Raw genomic sequence first — 21,302 nt, forward strand, 5'->3', positions numbered from 1 at the left:
ATATGATGAACCTTCAAAAGGTTCATGGAGGCATTCTTTAGTTTAAATTTCCCATGAACGTTTTAAGTACCCTAGTATATAATATGAAAGAAGGAGACATCACTACAAATCCTACAAGCATTGAAAAGATATTAAGGGACTATGATAAACATTGGTGTGCCAATTAATTCAAGAATATAGATAAAGTGGAAAGGTTCCTTAGAAGGCACAAATTCAGTTACGCCAAGAAGTAGATAGGCTGGATAGACTGGCATCTATTTCCTTAATTGAATTTGTGGTTTATATCATCCTCACAAAGGAAACTCCAGTCATGGTAAATTACAGTGATAAAGCCTACAAAACACTAAAGGAAGAAATCATGCCAATTTTATATACACTCTTACAGAAAATAAAATAGAAAGGAGCAGTCTGAATCTCGTTACTGAGATCCAAAATCATAGCAAAAAACTCATGCATATTTATCATGAACATAGATGCTAAAATTCTTAACAAAATTTAGCAAATTAAATCTAGCAATACCTCAAAAATGTTTATTTCTTCATATCATGTAATGATTCATATTATATAACAATCAACTATTGTTCAACTCAAGAATTCTTGGGGTTGACTGAACACTGAAAGAAATAATGTCCTGGCCCACCAAGGCTTGAGGATGATATTCCTGCTCAGAGCAGCCAATCCACAGAGAATACCGCATGGCTGGCCCCACTATAAGACATGACAACCCTCACTGACCCATAGCCCTACAGGGGACAACACTGGAGACACAGTGTGGGAATTCCGCCCAATCTGATCCACCACACTGAGGCAAAACACGAAGGGCATGGAACAGAACAGCAAGGGGAGCAGAGCAATGAAGTCCCTAGTGGATACCAAAAATAGACTTTGGGGCCAGGGCTTGGTGCCCCAAAAGACTCAACTGGAAAACACTCCTAAAGGCCAACAAACAGTTCTTGAACTAACTACAAGCTTTTATTTCTTGTTGTTTGTTTTGTTTTTTTTGTCATTGGCTTGTTGTGGTTGTTTTGTTTTCTTTTGTTGCTTGGTTTTCCTCTGTCTTGTTTTTGTGCGTGTTATTATCTCCGCAGGTCTGTCTAAACAAGATAGGCTGGATGAACAATCTGGAGGAGAAAACAATGGGACTAACAGTTCCAGGGGGACATTGGAGAGGGAGAGGTGGGGGGAAAGGTAGTGGTGTTAACAAACCCAGGGACAAGGGAACAACAAGTGATCCAAATCAGTGGTGAGGAGGGTGTTGGAGGTCTGGTAGGGTGTGACCAAGAGTAACGTAACCGAGAGGAATTACTAAAACCCTAATGAAGGCTGAACATGATAGTGGGACAAGAGGAAAGTAAAAGGAAATAGAGAAAAGAGTTAGGAGGTAAAGGGCATTTATAAAGATCTAAATAAAGGCATGCACATATGTAAATATATTTTTATATGAGAATAGGGAAATAGGTTTATGTGCATTTATGTAAAGGTTTAGTATTAAGGTAGCAGATGGACATTGGGCCTCCACTCACATACTCCCTCAATACAAGAAAACTTTGTTCTATTAAACTCGCATTTCATGATGCTCACCTTTCCAACACAATTGCTGAAGACAAAGCAGGTGCATAGCAAATGTGGTGAAGAAAGTTGATGGAGACCGGCTATCAAAAGATATAGCATCTGGGGTCTTAAAGGCTTGAAAGTAAACAAGCGGCCATCTAGCTGAGAAGCAACAAAGCCCACATGAAAGAAGCGTATCAGTCTGTATGATCATGAGGTGCCAAAAGGATGAGTTATCAGGCATCAAAGAACAAAAAATCATATCGTTGTGTGCTCACCTCCCTGATACGATCAATAAAGACAAACGTGTGCATAAGCAAATGTGGTAAAGAAAGCTGATGGTGCCTAGCTATCAAAAGATGTAGTATCTGAGGTCTAAAAGAGTTGAAGGTAAACAAGCAGTCATCTAGCTCAGAAGCAACAAAGCACACATGGAAGAAGTACACCAGCCTATACCATCATGAGGTGTCAAAGGGATCAGGTATCAGGCATCAAAGAACAAAACATTATATCATTGTGACTAAAGGGGAGTGCAGACTGGGGACCCAAAGCCCATCTGTAGGCAACTGGACATCCCCTTACAGAAGGGTCGTGGGGAGGAGACGGGCCATTCAGGGTGCAGTGTAGCAACGATGAAACATAGAACTTTCCTCTATTTAGACTAGAGGATGTATACTGGTACTGATAGGAACTGGAAACACAGGGAATCCAGGATGGATGATCTCTTCAGGACCAGTGGTGTGAGTGGCGATACTGGGAGGGTGGATTGGAAAAGGGGAACCGATTACAATGATCTATATGTGACCTCCTCCCTGGGGGGATAGACAACAGAAAAGTGGGTAAAGGGAGACATCATCGGACAGTGCAAGATATGACAAAATAATAATTTATAAATTATCAAGGGTTCATGAGGAAGGGGGGAGCGGGGAGGGAGGGGTAAAATGAGGAGCTGATGCCAGGGGCTTAAGTGGAGATCAAATGTTTTGAGAATGATGAGAGCAATGAATGTACAAATGTGCTTTACACAATTGATGTATGTATAGATTGTGATAAGAGTTATGAGCCCCTAATTAAATGATTGGGAAAAAATAATTAAATAGTGTAATTAAACATATTATAAATTTATATGTATACTTATGCAAATCCAAAAACTATTGCTATTAGGGTTCTAGTTCGTACTCGCATGGATTTATTCCAGATACAACATATTTAAACAGGTCTCTGCAAGCAGGGGATGGATGAAGACCACTTCTCTCACTAATACACTTGTTTGAGTCTCATTAAGGTATCTTAAAAAAAGGACCTATCAAAGCAACAGCTTCCGAGGAGATCTGCTGGCCAATCAAATTAAAGGCAGAGAGGTCAGTTTGGAAGGGTATGGGAGCAGTTCTTGAGAATTCCAAAGGGATAATCTTGATAGACTGTCTTGAAAGACACAGGAAAACCACAAGGATTTCTTAGGAAACAGTTTTAAGAAAATTCAAAACTGTATTCATGAAACAACAGCCAGGAAAGTTGCACCAAGAAATGTATTTCCCATCATGGCAATCTACTTACTCATTCTTTGATGGTAACAAGGGCTGTCCTATGAAAATTTCACTAGCAAACCTCACCCCATCCTCCCTATAGCCCTGATCTTGCTCCTTCAGACTTTTTAAATTTTTATTTTAGTAAGTCATTTTATTGAGGGCTCTTACAGCTCTTATAACAATCCATACATCAATTGTATCAAGCACTTTTGTACATATATTGCCACTATCATTTCCAAAATATTTTCTTTCTACTTGAGCCCTTGGTATCAGCTTCTCTTTTTTCCCCTCCCTCCTCCACCCTTCCACCCACATGAACCCCTGATAATTTGCAAATTATTTTTATTTTCATAATTTACACCATCCACTGTCTCCCTTCACCCACATTTCTGCTGTTCGTCCTCTGGGTTGGGGACCGGTGGAGGTTACATGTCGATCATTGTGATCAGTTCCCCCTTTTCCCCCACCTTCCCCTTACCTTCATGGTATCACTACTCTCATTCATGGTCGTGAGGGGTTTATCAGTCCTGGATTCTGTGTGTTGAGAGCTCTTATCTGTACTAGTGTACATGCTCTGGTCTAGCCAGATTTGTAAGGTAGAATTGGGGTCGTGTTAGTGGGAGGAAAAAAGCATTAAAGAACTACAGGAATGTTGTGTGTCAGTTGGTGCTATACTGCAGCCTGGCTGGCTTGTCCCTTCCTTGTGATTCTTCTGTGAGGGGATCTCCAATTGTCTACAGATGGGCTTTGGGTCTCCACTCAGAACCCCCTCATTCACATCAAAATGGTTGTTTGTTTTGCGTCTTCTGATACCTAATCCTGTTGACACCTCATGATAACACAGGTTGGTGTGCTACTTCCATGTGGACTTTGTTGTTCCTGACTAGATGTTCGCTTGTTTAACTTCAAGCCTGTAAGACTCCAGATACTATATCTTGTAAAACCCTGGCACCATCAGCTTGCTTCACCACATTAACTTATGCACCCATTTTGCCTTCAGTGGTCATGTTGAGAAGGTGAGCATCATAGAATGCCAAGTTATTAAAACAAAGTGTTCTTGCATTGAGGGAGTACTGGAGTAGAGGCCCAATGTCTGTCTGCCACTTTAATACTTAACCTATGAATATTTGTACATAGACCTATATCCCTATTGTTATATATTAATATATTTTCATATGTATATGCCTGTGTTTATACCTCTATAAACGTCTTTTACCTTCTAGATCTTTCCTCTATTTCTTTTTGCTTTCCTCCTGTACCAATATCATGTTCAACCTTCATTCAGCTCTCTGTACTTCCTCTGGGCTACATTGCACTTGATTGAACCCCACCAGGCATTTTATGCCCTCCTGGCCTTTGATTTTAGATCTCTTGTTCCCTTGTCCCTGGGTTTGTTGGCTCCCCTCTCCTTTTCCCCCACTTCCTCCTCTCCCCTGTCCCCACAGAACCATTTGTCCCATTGTTTTCTCCTTGGGATTGTTTATCCTGCCTATCTTTTAAAGAGATACATGGGGGGGGGGCAGGGGGAACGAGGGAAAAAATAGCCTATGAATAGTTCCAGGTCTGTCTGCTGACCCTTATGAATGTTTTCTAATCCCTGCTCCCTGAGTTTGATGTCTATTTTCAGAATTCATCAGGAATTTGTTGCTTTGCTCCCCTTGCTGCTCTGTTGTGCTCCCTTTGTGTTACGCCCTGGTGTGGAGGTGTCAGACCAAGCACAATTCCCACACTGTGTAGCTGGTGCTGCCTGCATAGCACTGTAGGTCAGTAAAGAGGCGTCATTTCTTGTGGTGAAGCCAACCCTACAGTCCTCTCTGTGCATTGGCTGCTCTGAGCAGGAATGTCACCCTCGAAGCTTGGTGGGCCAGAATACTGTTCTCTCTCTCTCTCTCTCTCTCTCTCTCTCTCTCTCTCTCTCTCTCTCTCTCTCTCTCTCTCTCTCTCTCTCTCTCTCTCTCTCTCTCTCTCTCTCTCTCCTTTCTCCCATGTGGTCTGGGAAGACCGGGCTCTCTCCCCGGGTTGTATCTTCAGTGCTGTCTTCTATAGTGCATTCTTCTGGAGAGGGGAAGGGGTCCGTGTAGCTGGGATAGGGGCCGACCTGGCCTCGCACACCTCTCTGTTAATTCAGTTTCATACCAGTATGTTGCTCTCAAAGCTGGGTGCACCAAATCTAAATCTGGTCCCTCCCTTTCCTGTGGAGATGTAAACAGTACCCTCCCCATGGTGGATTAAAGTCTGTTCCTCCAATGCTTCTATCCCTTCTCCCTCTTTTTTTTCTTTCTTGTCCACCTCCCCACCACCCCTCTTTTCTCCTTTATGTTGGTGAACTGTAAGCATCATTGGGCTTGGTCTGTCCCTTGCCTGTGCACCTGCCCCTCAATCTGTAAATTATTCATTTAAATAGTTTTTCTTCTGTTCCCACTGTGTTGATTGGACCTACCTCAGTGGGTTCATCTTGTACTTGTCCTTTTGTGCCTGGCTAACTTTGCTTAGCATGATTTCCTCCAACTCTTCCCAGAAGACAATGTGCTTCATGTGTTCATCACTGTGTCTTAGGGATGCATAGCACTCCATTGTGTGTGTGTGCAAGAGTTCTAATCCACTCGTCTATCTATGGAAATTTAGGTTTCCAGACCTTTGTGATTGTGAATTGTGCCGCAATAAACAATGGAACACAGGTGACTGGTTGCGGTCTATTTCTTACTTCTTCTGAGTATATGCCCAATAGGGGTATTGCTGGGTTGTGAGTAGCTCAATTTCCATTTGCTTTAGATAACACCAGGTCACTTTCCACAGCGGTTGTTTGTATCTACAAGAACACCAGCAGTGGATTAGAGTTCCTATCTCACCACATCCCCTCCAACATTTGTTGCTCTCTGAATTTTTGAACTGGGCTATCCTCGGGGATTATTAGGTGCTATCTCATAGTTGTTTTACTTTGCATTTCTCTGATGGATAATAATCATGAACATTTTCTCATATGTTTATTGGTCATTTGGGTTTTGTCCATGGTGAAACTTCTGTTCAGATCCTTTCCCCACCTCTGCAGAGGGCTCTCTGGTTTTTTCTTGTTGCAGGTTATTAGGGTATTGTATATTTTAGTAATAAGACCTTTGTCTAATGTGTCATTACTAAAGACCTCCCAGTCTGTGGGTTCTCTTATTACTCTCTTGGTGAAGTATTTTGACGCACACAGGTGTTTTATCCTTAGTATATCCCATTTGTCTATTTCAGCTTCTGTGTGTGTTTCCCTATTTTGGTTAGCCTATGTATTCCCTGTGTCAAGGTTCTCAGGTTTGTCTCTATTCCTTCATTGATGACCCTAGTAGTCTGGGGCTTTACTTCAAGGTCTATGATCCACCTTGAGCTTGTTTTTGTGCGAGAGGTGAGGTAAGGATCTTGCTTCATTTTTCTGCATGTAGATGTCCATATTTTCCATCAGCACTTGTTGAAGAGGGAATCCACTGCCAATTTGATGCTTTGGGGGCCCTTATGAAGATCAGTTGTCTCTATGCTGCTGGTTTTATTTTTGGATTTTCAATTCTTTTCCATTGGTCTGTGTATCTGTCATTATACCAGTACCACACTGTTTTGACCACTGTGGTTGTGTAGTATGTTTTAAAGTCAGGTAAAGCAGGCCATTTATCTTTCTTCTTGAGGAGTTCTGGGCTTCTTCTTTCTCCATATGAAGTTAGTAGTCAGGTTTTTTTATTTATTTGAAGAAGATTGTTGGTATTTGTATCAGTATAGCATTAAACTTATATAGTGCCTTGGGTAGGATTAACATCTTTACAATATTGAGTGTTCCAATCCATGAGCATGGTATATTCTTCCATTTGTGGAGGTCACTTTGGGTTTCATGAAGTAGGGTTCTGTAGTTTTCCTTGTACAAATATTTTGGGGTTTGGGTTAGGTATTTCCCAAGGTATTTCCATTTGTGTTTGGCTATTTGTGTTTGTGAAGGCCACTGCCTTCTTGATTTCTTCTTCCGTGGTCTTGTCTGATGCATATAGCAATCCAATAAACTTATGTTTGTTGATCTTGTATCCAGTCACTCTTCCATATTCCTCTATCACTTCCAGCACTCCTGTTGTGGAGCTTTTGGGGTTTTCAATGCATGGAATCATGTTGTCTGCGAATAACAATAGTTTTACCTCTTCCTCTCCCAGATGAATGCCTCTCATGTCCTTTTGTTGCCTTGTGTTTTTAGCTAGGACTTCCAGTATTATGTTGAATAGAAGTGAAGACAAGGGGCATCCTTGTCTGCTCCCCTTTTTCAGTGGGATTGTTTTCATTTTTTTCTCCATTGACTATGACGTTGGGTATTGGTTTTTCATAGAAAGCTTGCATTAACTTGAGGAATTCCCCTTCCATTCCTGTCTTCTTGAGTGTCTTAATTAAGAATGGGTGTTGAATATTGTCACATGCTTTTTTCTGTGTCTATTGATATTATTATATGGTTCTTATTTATTTTCTTCTTAATGTGATAGACTATGTTGATGGACTTTAAGATATTGAACCATCCCTGAATCCCACCTGATAATGATGAATGATTCGTTTAATACACTTTCTATTGATCAATATTTTGTTAAGGATTTTTGCATTAATGTTCATTAGAGCTATCAGTCTGTAGTTCTCTATTATTATGGGATTCTTGCCTGGTTTGGGTATCAGCTTTATGCTAGCTTCATAGAATGAGTTTGGGAGTTTACCATCTTTGTCTATGTTCTGGAACAGTTTGTGTATGATCAGTGTCAGCTCTTCCCTGAATGCTTGGTGTAATTCTCCTGTGAAGCTGCCTGGCCAGGGAGTTTTTTTGTTGGTAGTTTCTTGATAACCATATCTAGTTCTTCTATTGCTATGGGTCTCTTGAGGTTCTTGACTTCTATCTGGGATATTCTAGGAAAGGGTTGCTTTTCTAACTATTTGTCCACGTCTTCCAGGTTGTTGAATTCTTTGGCACACAGATTTTCATAGTAGTTTTTAATTATCCTTTTAATCTCATTAAGGTCCGTTGTGATTTCCCCTGATTGCTCCTTCCTATCCTTGGTTAGATTTGACAGTGGTCTATCAATCCTGTTAATCCTTTCAAAGAACCAGCTATTTCTGCTGCATTGATTTTGTTTTTTTGCATTCTTCTCTTCCCACGCCTTTTTCTCTGCCCTGATTTTTATTATTTCTTTTCTTCTGCTATGGGAGGGATTGCTCTTTTGACTCTGCTCTAGCTGCTAAAGATTTTGTGATAGCATATCAGTCGCAAGTCTCTCTTCCTTTTTCAAATGTGCATTAATTGCTATCAAACAACCTCTGACAATGGCTTTTGCTGTGCCCCCTAGGTTTGGGTACAGTGTATTCTCATTCTCAGTAGTTTCTAAAAACTTCCTAATCTTCTCTATAATTTGGGCCCACACCCACTCATTTGGCATAAAATTGTTATTTATCTTCCAATTGTTTGTCCTTGTTTTTGTTTTGTTTTATCGTCTTTTTGTTTATCTCTAGCTTTATAGTGTAGTGGTCTGAGAGGAACATCCTTCAGACTTCTTTTTATTTCCAAAATTCAAAGAATATTTCAAAGGAACACAATCTGAATCCTTCTCATATGTCAAAAATGCTGTTTTGATATGGTATTAATTGAAGAGTGCAGAACTCTTTAGGGTAAGGGTTATAGAGATGAAAACACTGCCTTCAGAGGTGTATAGACCTAGATGGAGGTTATATCAAGAAACAATAGTTTCACATTTTGATATTCTTATTCAGTAAAAATTTCTATAACTCTTAAAGCAATATATTTTGAATTACCCTTAAATACAATACATAGTTTTTAAATCACTTACAGTGCAAAAAAGGTAGTTACCAAAACTCAGCATTCATTTTTAATTAAAAACACACATAACTAAAAGCTGCCAGTCTTTCATATCGCCAGGTATTATTAGAGCCGTATTCCTAGATGTGAGCAGCCTGGTGAAGCAATGGGTAAGTGCTCACTTGCTAACCCAAAAGTCTACAGTTTTAACAAAAAGTTTTTCCATGGGGGAAAAGATATGTGATACCCAGTCAATTCCAACTATAGAACAGTAGAACTGCCCACAGGGTTTCCTGGACCATACGAAAACACGTCTCCAAGTCTTTTCTCCTATAAAAAGCTGGTGGCTTCAGAAAGTAGATCTTTCAGTTAGAAGCTGAGCAGCTAAACACTAAACCACTTGGGTTTCTTTCTGAAGGTTAAGCACCTTCATCTGTCTTCTATTGCATCAAGATCCTATAATCTTGTTATTAATAAAACCTAGTCTATAAGGATGCCTCCTGAAATTGATCAAACATACAATCAAGATGTATTGATAATTACTGGTGATTGGTATGCAAATATTAGAAACAAACAAGGTAGTTGGTAAATACAGCTGTGGTAATAGAAATGGTCACATGCGACCTCCTCCCTGGGAGAGGGATGGCAGAGAAGAGGGGGAAGGGAGACTCTGGATAGGGCAAGATATGACAAAAATAACGATGTATAAATTACCAAGGGCACATGAGGGAGGGGGAAGCGGGGAGGGAGGGAGGAAAAAAAGAGGACCTGATGCAAAGGGCTTAAGTGGAGAGCAAATGCTTTGAGAATGATTGGGGCAGGGAATGTATGGATGTGCTTTATACAATTGATGTATGTATATGTATGGATTGTGATAAGAGTTGTATGAGTCCCTAATAAAATGTAAAAAAAGAAAAGAAAATGATTAGGGCAAAGAATGTACAGATGTGCTTTATACAATTGATGTATGTATATGTATGGACTGTGATAAGAGTTGTATGAGCCCCTAATAAAATGTTAAAAAAAAAGAAATGGTCACATGCTACAGTTTTGTAAGGCCAACAATGTATACATTATATATACCTTTTTTAACCACATAAATGATTCCTATCCGCATGGGCCTCCAGGAGCCCCAGTGGAATTGTGGACTAGGCATTGAGTTGCTAACCACAAGGTAGGCAATTCAAACCCACCAGCTAGACTGCCAGAGAAAAATGAGGCTCTCTGCTTCCATAAATATTTACAGTCTCAAAAGCCGCAAAAGAGTTCTACTCTGTCCTATAGGCCACTATAAGTTACAATCAACAAGGTAGCAGTGGGGTTTTGGTATACACATGATTTAATATACACCTGATGGAATACACAGGAATCAAACTGACTACATCTATAGAAAGTGACAATGGAGCACTTGATACTGTATCCTTCAAAACAAGACCAACAGGCTGGGCTGACCAGCAATTGTTCATATGAAAGTTCAAGCTGAAGCTAAAGAAAATTATAACAAGTCCACAAAAGCTGAAATAGGACCTTGGGTATATCTCATCTGAATTTAGAAACTACTTCAAGAATAGATAGTCTGATACATTGAACATTAATGGCTTCAAGGGCATCATACATGAAAAAAACATCGAAAGGCCATTACAAAGAAAGGATTGGTAAATTGGAAAATAATTAGTCAATTACTAAACTAGATATCAGAAGAGAATCTGAAACTTCCTCTTGAACATAGTCACTACAGCGTGCAAACAGGAGCGATGGAGGATAAAAAATGAAAAGAAGATTTTGAAGGGCAGCTCAAGTGCAAACCTGGTGTTAGAAGCCAAAAGGGAAGAATAAACTCAGTATTTCTTAGTGAAAGAGCTGTACGTACCCTGAGGCCTCGAGTTGCAATACTGAATGACTCTAGTCTGGCCCTCCGTCCTTGCTGAAGAAACCTCCTCCTATGGATTGAATTGTGTCCCTCAAAAATATCCGTACACTTGGGCTGGAACATAATTCTCTTTATTTTGTAATTAGCTTCTACTTTATGGTCTGATATAACTATGTGTTGTAGATCCTAACTTCTATTATATTAATGAGACAAGATCAGAGGCAGCTATGTTAATGCTCACGGAAGCAGCAGTCAAAAGATCAAATGATGCACTACATTGGGTAAAAGCACTACATTGAAAAGCAAGAATGTTACTTTAGGAACTGTGTGCACCTGGCCCAAACCATGGGATTTGCAATCACCTTATATGCATGTGAAAGATGGACATTGAATAAGGAAGACTGAAGAGAATTGATGCATTTGAACTATGGTGCTGGAAAATAAATGCATACATATATACATGCATACATACATACATACATAAACAAACAAACCATGGACTGCCAAAAGAACAAATAAATCTGTCTTGGAAAAAGAACAGCCAGAATGTTCCATAGAGGCAAGAAAGACTAGACTTTATCTCATGTACTTTGGACATGTTGTTGGAAGAGACCGGTCTTGCTTGGTAAAATAGAGGGCCAGCGAAAAAGTTGAAGGCCCTCAAGGAGATGGATGGACACAGCGGCTGCAACACTGGGCTTGAGCCCAGGAACAATCATGAGGACCAGGCAGTGTTTCCATCTGTTCTATGTAGGGTTGCCATGGGTTGAAGCCCACTCGACGGGACAATACCTAACAACAACACTATTAATGAGGCAGAATACAATTAAGAGGACTCCGTTGTTTTTTGAGCCAATCTTTACTGAGATATAAAAGAGAATAAACAAGCATGTAGAGATCAAAGGGACTGATTACCACCAAGAAAGAAAGCCAAGCATGAAGTATGTCTTTGGGATCAAGGTCCTAGACCCAGAGGCATGTGATGCTAAGCAACATGGAAATCTCCAAGGGATGCTGGGTCAACAGATATTGAATTAGGGACAAGGGCCTTTCCCAGAGCTGACACGGAGAGAAATCCATTCCCGAGAGCTGGTGCCCTGAGTTCAGACTTCAAGCTTCCTAACCTGTGAGAGAACAGATTTGTCAAAGTAATGTACACCTGGTATCTCTGTCATAGCCACATTAGATAAGCAAGACACCCCTCTTTATGAAAGAACAGAAAGTTTGGGGACCATGAGCGAGATGTGGTATAAAAGACACTGCTTTAGATATCAGATTGAATGCAGATCCAATCTTTAGGCTTTGTACAATTTACATCTGTATGCCTAGTTTATCCTATATGTAAATTGGACCTGATATGGCCTAAGTTGTGAAAATTAAATATGAGATTATGTATTTGAGCCTTCCACAAAGTGCTTAATGAAATCTACTTCCTTCTCCTCTTTGGAGTCCCTGCGTGATACAAAAGTTAACATAGTTGAAGGTTAATTAAAAGGTTGGAGGTTTGATTCTACCCAGAAGCACTTCAGCAGAAAGGCCTGGTGATCAACTTCCGGGGGGAAAAATCAGCTATTGAAAACAACTCTCTGCAGCACGTTACACTCTGACACGGGGTTACCATGAAGCCACTGGATGGCAACCGATATGGTATATGCTGAGAACCATCAGATGATGTTAGCGGCCCACTGTACTGTACTACATAGTACTGGAAAGATACCACGTGGCATTCATTCAAAAAAGACCCCACAATGTCAGGGGCCATATCTGTTTTATTCACCAATGCTTCTCCAGCATCTAGCACAGTACCTGACACCTACGCATATTCAGAAATACCTTGTTGGTTTAAATATTAAAGTTGGCGGACTAAAAAGGCCCTCCATGCACCTCTAGTCCAGGGCGGTGAACCATTCACTGGCTTGCCCATCCTGTCTGATATGTAGTGAATAACTCTAGCACGGTGCTGAGGACTGAGGCTGCAGCTGTCCTCAGGAGGAGAGAGTAGTGTGTTCGGTTAGCAAAGCCTTTGACAGGAGAAGAAACAGGGGATCAAAGGTCACACATGCCCTTCATAGCTGTCTTGGACACAAAACCTGCCCTTCTGATCCTCATAGCTGCACATGAGCAGCAGAAAAGGCCTGGCTGGCAAAGGCATGACTGAAGGAGAACAGCATCCAGTTGGGAACAAAGGGCCAGAGCAATGACATACAGCCGTTCCTTCTAGCCATTGTCCTGGGATGTGCATTTCCCTTGGATCCCCATTAGCAGAGGCAAAAGCAGCTATCCAGAACAAATGCAGATTCATGGCATAGGCTGAAAATGTTGAATTAGGCCCAGACACCAAGTGTGTTAGTCTGGGTGGACTAGACAAAACAAATGCATAGACATTCATATGCGTGTGAGAGGACTTTATATGCAAGAGCAATCGTGTATTGAGAAATCATCCCAGCGCAGTCCAGATCAATTCCATCAGTCCAATGTTAGTCCATTTGTCTGATACCAAGCTATAAATTCCTCTTCAGACTCATGCAACACATGCAATGATACTGAATACAGGAAGATCACCAGCCAGTGGGTGGAAAGTCTTTTGGATCCAGTGATGACGGAAGCATCTTAGCGCTGGTGTGGGTCTCCATGTGCTCCTCCAGCTCCAGGGCTCTAGGGTAAGCTCCATGTGTCTTGTCAATAGGAATGTCTCACAGGGAGAGAGTGTGTGTGTCCCCCCTCCAGGGAGGAAGATAGGAGTTGCCCGAATCCTCAGGAGAAGGCCATGCCCACATAGAGGCCTCATTGGCTATGACCTGATTGACAGGCTAGATTCCACCCCTTTGCAAGTTGACAGATTATGTAACTGCCACACCAAACTTCCCTGTTAATTCCCTCCTAGCCACTTGAGTTCCTCATCAGCCTCCCCACATCCATTTTTGGTAAGTGGCTGCCCCTCCCTCTTCCTCAGCCTCCCAGGTTCCTCAGTCACAGCCCTCATTGGAGCTAGATTTGTCTCATCTCTCTGAAGATAACTGTTGGGGAGAAGCAGAGAGAAGAGTAATTAGCAAATTCAGCATTCTGCTAACTCTGCTACAGGGAAGGATAATCATTTGTTGACTTAAGTAAATTCCTGTGCCTTGATTATAGCTGTCTGATGGCGACAAAGACACGAGGACAGGCTTACTCACTGTGCCTGAGGCTTTTGTGTGAGATTTGAGAGGCAAGAGAAATTCCACATTTTTTTTTTAATTTTACAATCGAGGATTCCCCTAAAGGAAGCGGAGCATAACTTCACCATCCATAGCGGGACTGTTGACAAGGACCTTCTTCCAAAGGGAACAGAATGAAAAAGAGGGGTGTGGCGGGGGGAGTAACTTGACAGGGAAGATGCCTGACAAACACTACTTTACCAGGTTGTCAAGGTGAGCGTCCTCAAAGGTGTCAATGTACCTATGATGTGAGGAGACCCAATAGGCTCTGTGGTCTTCCTTCCCCAAACCCATTATCCAAGTCTAATCATGAAGAAACAGCAGACAAACTCTCACTGAGGGATATACTACACAATACCTAACCACTGTGGCTCAAAATTGTTAAGGCCACAAAAACAAGGGAACATTTAAAAACTCAAACTTCTAAAAGCCCAATGAATGGCATGACAACTGTGTGTAATGTAGTGTCCTGAATAGGATCCTAGAACAGAAAGGGACGTTAGGTCAACGCCAAGGAAATCTGAGGGGGAACAATGATTGATGTCAGTTAATAATAACATGACAACAGTGGTTCATTAACTGTGACAAATGAATGTAAGATGTAACTAGTAATTGGGTCTTTACTGTTGACCTAAAACTACTCTGAAATACAAAGGGTTCTTTCCCTTTGTTTTCAATTGAGGGCTCTGCTACACGGGTTTTCACAACCCAGTTGGGGTTGTGGGTGACAACTCTCATTCACACTCACCCTCTTTCTGAAATGGCTTTTTCACATTGGACAACCATCTGTCCCCCTTCCCCCAACCCAACCAGTTCTACCCTTTGAAACTTACAGACAAAAAAACAAACAAACCTAGATTCTCTTCTCTAGCACAGCACTCAAATATCAGAGACATAGTCTTGCCAAACCCAAAGACACCTGTATACATTTATAATCCCAACCCTTCATTGTAGGTCCAAGGTGGAGGCCCCTCGTCACGTCGACAGTAAAAGCTAGGTTTGCGCACATCTCTCCAAGGCCCTCTGCCAGAGCCCTTTGCTTTGCAGCATGCTGTCGGTTAAGAAGATGAGCTTGTGCCCCTGGTTGGCTCTCCGAGGGACACATCGCCGTGTCTTTCAACCATTCCTGTTAACATGAGAAACATAGGTGCTCTAGGGTATCTCCTGGAGACCCTGATAAACTTGTGAATGTCTCCCGTAGCCTGCCCTTTCTGCAACTAGCCAGGGAAGGGAATGTTGAAGAAACCATCTTCTCCTCCCTTCAAACAGATTCACCTGGTGCGGTCAGGCTGGAACGGACCTGAATTTTTTTTAATGTGTGTGAACGAGAATGCTAGCCAGAATGGGATCAATTACAATCAAAGCCCTCCTCCAAACTTAATCTTCCTCTTAGAAATAAGGGCAACAGGTGTGTTGCATAGCAACCAAATCTCTTGACTGGCTGAGTAGAAAATAATGGTGCCTGGCTTAAAGATGGTGAGTGGCCATAATTGAATCACTTTTCACTCGCCCTTTACCATTGAGCTGATTCCTATTCATAGTGACCCTATGGGGTAGGTACATAATTTCATGTCAACTTGAAGATATGTAAAAGTGAAGGGGTGGTATTCAAGCTGTCAACCAGGTCAGGGTTTGATGGTGCCTCGTTGTGGGCATTGTCTTTGTATAAGGAGGGCCCTGCGAACCTCCTTTCTCTCTGCCTTCACCTACCTGCTGGTTGACCTTGATGGCTGCCAGAGCCAACACCTTCGGATCCACACACCTTTGCACCCACCAGCCTGTGAGCTTCCTGCATTCTGCATCATTGCATGTGACTTTGTGAGTCTGAAGAGTGACTTGTGGACTAGTCTCAGACTTACCGATTTGTGTTGGACTGGGCTGGGATGTTTTCCGATATATAATTACTTCTTGATTGAAACATATATGAGTGTCACTGGATTTGTTTCTCTAGTCAACCTGACCTAACACACCCTACATAGGGTTTCCGGGACTATAAATCCTTAGGAAGAGATACCCTCCACTCTCCCTGTGGATTGACTGTTAGGCTGGAATGGCCATCTTTTCAGTCAGCAGCTCCTGGCTCGCTCAGCAGTATCACTGGGACTCCGCAGTCCTGGCAATAATCCAATATCACATTACACTTCTTCTGAGTCTCTTCTTCCAAGGTTCCAACCTCTTGCTTTTCCCATTCCAGTTAGTGTCCCAGATCTCCTAAGTTTTAAAAATTCTGATCTGCTCTGGTTTTGTTTCATCAGCCATGGCTGAACCAGTTCCAGCAGTTTGAAGCCCTGCCCTGAACATTTGCTGCCCTAGAATAACCATTATTACTCTGTGGTACCGATTTCAGCATCGGCAAGCACCGCCTTTCTTAAGCAGGCTTCCGAATACACATTTACAGACTTCCGCATGCAGCCGGTCGCCAACTAAAGCATCAAGATCAAAGTCCCCAGCACTCCATAATCGTACTTCCCTCTCCTTCCACACTCACTGAAGAGGATGAGGTAAGAGGCAGACTCGTAACCAACATTCACTGAGCGTATACAAGATGAATCATATGCATTACCTATTGATTCACGCCATCTACATTTACTGAATGCTAGATATTGTGTGCTAGCTATTGGGTGAGGAACAGAGGAAACAAAGAGCGTAAGATACTATCCAGGCGTTTTATCCTGTCAGTCCTATAGGGGATACTCAGATGAACAACAAATGGCAGAATTGTGTGGCTGAGACAAAGAAGGCATGAGAATGCTAATAAATGATGCCAATATCCTGTGATAAATGCATCTGTGATTGTATATCCCAGATGATGAAAAAATCGGGGCTTCAGAAAGGTACGTATTTTTCCAAAGGAACCAGCTACTCGGTGGTCATGGTAGCCATTTAAGTTCATGACCACACTGCTCTGAAGTCTGTACAGGGAGCCCTGTTGGGGCCAGCCATGAGTATTCAGGTGCCAGCAGGAAGGTTGATGGTTCAAACCTCTCAGCAGCTATGCAGGAGAAAAGACCAGGCAATGTGCTTCTGTAGAGATTACAGCCTCAGAAACTCAATGGAGCAACTTTCAACCTTGTCATCGATGGTCATTATGAGTGGTAATGAACTCAATGACACACAACAGCAGCAGCAACAAAGTTCATGCTTTCTCCATTTGTGATCATCTTTTCCAAACTGAGCTTTTTATACGCGCTCTACAAAATACATTCCACTCCTTGGTAAATTAAATTTGAGAAAATGGCATATGGTTTCTTCCTCTTAAGCATGCAAAATGCCCACGTGAATAATGAAGTTTTAAGAAGTCTTAACATGCAGTCTTCTGACCAACTGGAGTTAACTCTGTCCCAGTCCCTCCCTGTTCTATCTTACCACTTAGGGTCTCCTACAGCATTGGTTTATTACTGAATTCAGGTAAACATCTAAGTATATTTTCCCTGTACTGATCTGTAATTCTTCTTGAGTGAGCAAATATTGACAGTCATGCATCATGTGTCAGACATCATGCTAGTATGTTGTGACTGTAGACACACTAAGGTAAGATGCTAACCTTAAACCAATATTCACCATTGTGTGGAGAAGGTAGACCCCAAAGTTACCGTCTTAACAGCTATTTTTAGGGTTCCTTGTGAGGAAAGCAAAGGTCTATTACTTCTTTTGTGTATATCACAGAGTTCAACAAACAGTCAATACCTAAGATATGGCACCGAACTGAAGTCAGAGAGGACACGTTTCCTCACACCAAAAGTACCAAGAAGACTCTGTGAGAGCACATTCCCCACAAAGGCACGTTGAATTCTTCTGAGTCCATTAGGAAAATGTTGTTCAGATGTTGGTGAGGGGTAGCAGTCATTGTTTGAGGGGAAAATGCAACCCTATGTGGGAATAATTGGACACCCCCCTTTTTTAACTTTTGCTGTGTGAAATTCAAAAGTCTGTGACCCGTGGCATTAATACAAAAGGGAAGGGGAGGTAGAGAGGGGGGAAAGAACCAGAAAACGCATTTAAACAATTAGGAAATAATGAAGACTTTGCAAAAATAATTATCGACAACAAATAGGCTAGGGAATACTTGGGAAATGTGAACATATGCAAAATCAGCAAAGTGTGCATCTCTGCCTCACTGAGTCTTGGGGTAGGGGGAAATATGCTAATGTGTTAATATTTTTGAAAAGTGATGGAGAGTCAAGGGACAGAGGGCGTGCGGGAAAGCAGGTGGGGTTTCCACCTTCCCCAATCAGGTTTAAGAAGGCTGTCTTTAGCATTTTAAAGAAACCATAGGCTACCAGTTTAACTGCTTAGAAGACCAAGATTCTTTAATAGAGGTCACATAGACTACAAACAGCAGATCAGAAACACTATAGCCAGTTAGGAGCGGGATGCAGCCCTGCTGGTGCCAACGCCAGAAGGTGCTCAGTAAAGAGTAACAGGAGCAAGACTGCTGTCACAAGAATAGTTGCCTGGGCCAGAAATGTCTTTTCCTGGCCACACAGTCCTTTCCCGCCTCTCCATTGTTTTGAAATAGTATCACATGTTCAGGAGGAAGGCCCAGCAACTCTCAATCTAGTCCTTGGAAAACCCTGTGGCGTCGTTGACCCTGGCACACACGGAGTCACCAGGAGTCAGTCACCTTGACAGCAACTGGTCAGCTCCATGCAGCCTCTCCATCTGCATTCTTCACTGCAGGGCCTTGTTTTAAGTTCAATGTTTGGACCTTCTTCCTGTTCTCCCGTTTCCAGTGTCTCTTCTGTGTGCAAAAAGGCACGGGGCATTGATTGGTTCTGCGACCCGGATGGGAGGAACCACAAGGCGCCCTGGAGCATTGTGTGTGCTCGCTGTTTGCTCAGCCCTTCCTTCGCCCCCAGAGGAGCCCCAGCCCGGCCTCTTGAGTGTGTCACTCACTCGCCCAGTGCCCGTGCTCACATTAGCTCGCTAATAGAGGGAGTGACCGCTGTCACCTGTTCAAGGACAGAAACTAGGTTACAGACTCGAAAATGAGGCTTAGAGACTGGAGGTTGCCAGACTACAGACACAGCAAGGAAAGTCCCATGGTTGCTATTCCCGGGCTTGCTTTGTGGAAGTCAATGAATGTTGATGGCAGAGGGAGGCCCGGCAACCATGGCAGTGGAAAAGAGGAGAAAAGACCATCTTCCCCATTTCATTTTTCCCCCTAGGCCTGGCCATCTCTGGATGCTTACCCACGGGGTTTCCCCTCATGGCAAAGTCTAGATCAGGACCCTCGTTTGGGTCTTGGGAAACTTGCAGTCTTTCAGATCATTTCTTTCTCTTCAGCAGGCTGAAGGAAAAAGAGACAAGTCTTTGCACAATTATATTTGGAGTCCAAATGATGGATCTGTGTGTGAACGCTGATTCTGGGCATCGCCAGGGTTCCTCTCCTGCCTTTCTCCGACAATCCTCCTTGCTGGGCTTTGCTGGTTTAAAAAACGTGACTCTAAATCCTTTGACACACCCCCTTGAGTAGTGGGGGTGCTACTAGGCGCCTTAAGGCTAAGAGAGCGTTAGGTGGCTGAGGGCGGAAGTGATGCAACATGACTTCCGGTCAGGAGTACAAAAGGGAAGCAGGGACGCCTATGTCCCCAGAGGGTGCCATGCTGGTCTCCATCCCACTGCCACCTGAATGCGGTCTTCCGACGACCCTTGGTGCAAGCGGTACCTGACAGGTGCCCAAGAAGCCATCTTGGAAGTGAGTCCTCCTGCCTTAACTTGTCCTCAGCCCTGCCCCTCTAGTATTTGAGTTCTCACACGCCTTCAAAGTGAGCCCCAGCAGAGACCCCCAAGCCAGCCTGCCATGATGTGCTGTGTTTGAAACCCCAAACCCTATCAGTGAGCATGGTAAAATGGATGCTTTACTCCACGAATTTTTTAAAACGGAAAGAGTAAACCTGGAAAACGACAGAATGTCTCCAGAGAATTCTGTGTAAATTCACCATAGAAAACTGAATGACCAGATAAATAGGAAGCATGAGCCTCGAGGCTCGTCTGTTTCAATAGAGTCTCTTCCGGAAGTCTGTGTCATTCTACACTCACACAGAGCCCATCCCACCCATTCTCCCACTACCACACCTGCCATCCAACCTCACCCATCACCAGTCTCCAACAAGAGTCAGAATGCCTCTTTCTACTCACTTCCAGGAGCCATAAAAGCAGGGACAGAGTACCCAGAAAGTAAGGTAAGCACAGGATGACTTGTGCTTGCTTATTACATCATCTCTTAGTGGTTTCATTTTGATATGGTGAAAAACATGTGAAACTGCTCACTGCAGATGAGTAAGTAAGCACAAGAATGCCTGTGCTTGCCTTGCTTAACCTCCACCCTGTCAGGGACTATACACCTGAAACCAGGCTTTGATTGTGTAGGAGGATGCTGTGGGTCATGAGAGAGACAGATGCCAGCCAGACCGGGAAGCAGAATCTTTGAGTTGTTGGAAAGGTGTGAAATTGTTCACTATAGATTAATAAGTAAGTACCAGTGAGCCTGCGCTTACATTTCTCAGTGGGTATTCAGGCAAGTATACAAAACTCAAGAATCTAGACTCCCCTGAAAATTGCCAGCCACGGGCTTCATGGGTGTTAAATTAGGGTTCAAGAGTCAGCAGTCCACGGGGGAAGGGGGGGACGGAACTGGTGAATTATACCTAGAGTAACCGAGCGGTAGGAAAAATCCAAACCCACCCCAAAGCCAAATGTGGGCCGTCTTTATTCAAACGGGTCCAAATGTAGACAGAGACCTTAAGGAGAAGATACTTCCTTAATCAAGTCCAAACTTTCCAAAGCCTTCAACGTGGTTATTTTTAGGCCACCCTTCTTGACCCATCCCTCCCTGGGAAACCCGGAACTTCACAGTAGAGTTGTGGCCACTGTTCCTAGAAAGATGCACAGACCCCACAGAGAGCTGGCCCCGGAGGTGCAGTCACCCAAGGCACAAAGACGTGTCTTAATGAACCTGAACACAAGGGATGGAGAGGCGACCAAGAGCTTGAAAAGCAGGGGGATAAGTCTGTCTTTTCACGTCGGAGCAAAGATATGCAAATCCTGCCTGAAGCTATTAACATGTCTAAAGATGGAATATGTCCATCTGAAGTGAGAAAGTCTCTGAAGGCAGTTGTCTCTCCAACTGCCAGCCCTGGTCCTTACTGGGTGGTGAAATCAGCTAGCGGGTTGCCAGAACTGTGTTAAAGCTGAACTCGCCTCAACTAGGAGACATACGAATGCATCACCGGCAGCCAGGGTAAGTTTTGTGTCGTGGAAAGGCCAGTCACTGGGAAAGGTCATAACGTTGGGTAAAGCAGTTCTTCTTCATTGCTGTGAGTCAATCCCAACACATAGGGACCCCAGGTGTC

The sequence above is a fragment of the Tenrec ecaudatus genome, chromosome 14, assembly GCF_050624435.1.
Source record: "Tenrec ecaudatus isolate mTenEca1 chromosome 14, mTenEca1.hap1, whole genome shotgun sequence".
Lineage (NCBI taxonomy): Eukaryota > Metazoa > Chordata > Mammalia > Afrosoricida > Tenrecidae > Tenrec > Tenrec ecaudatus.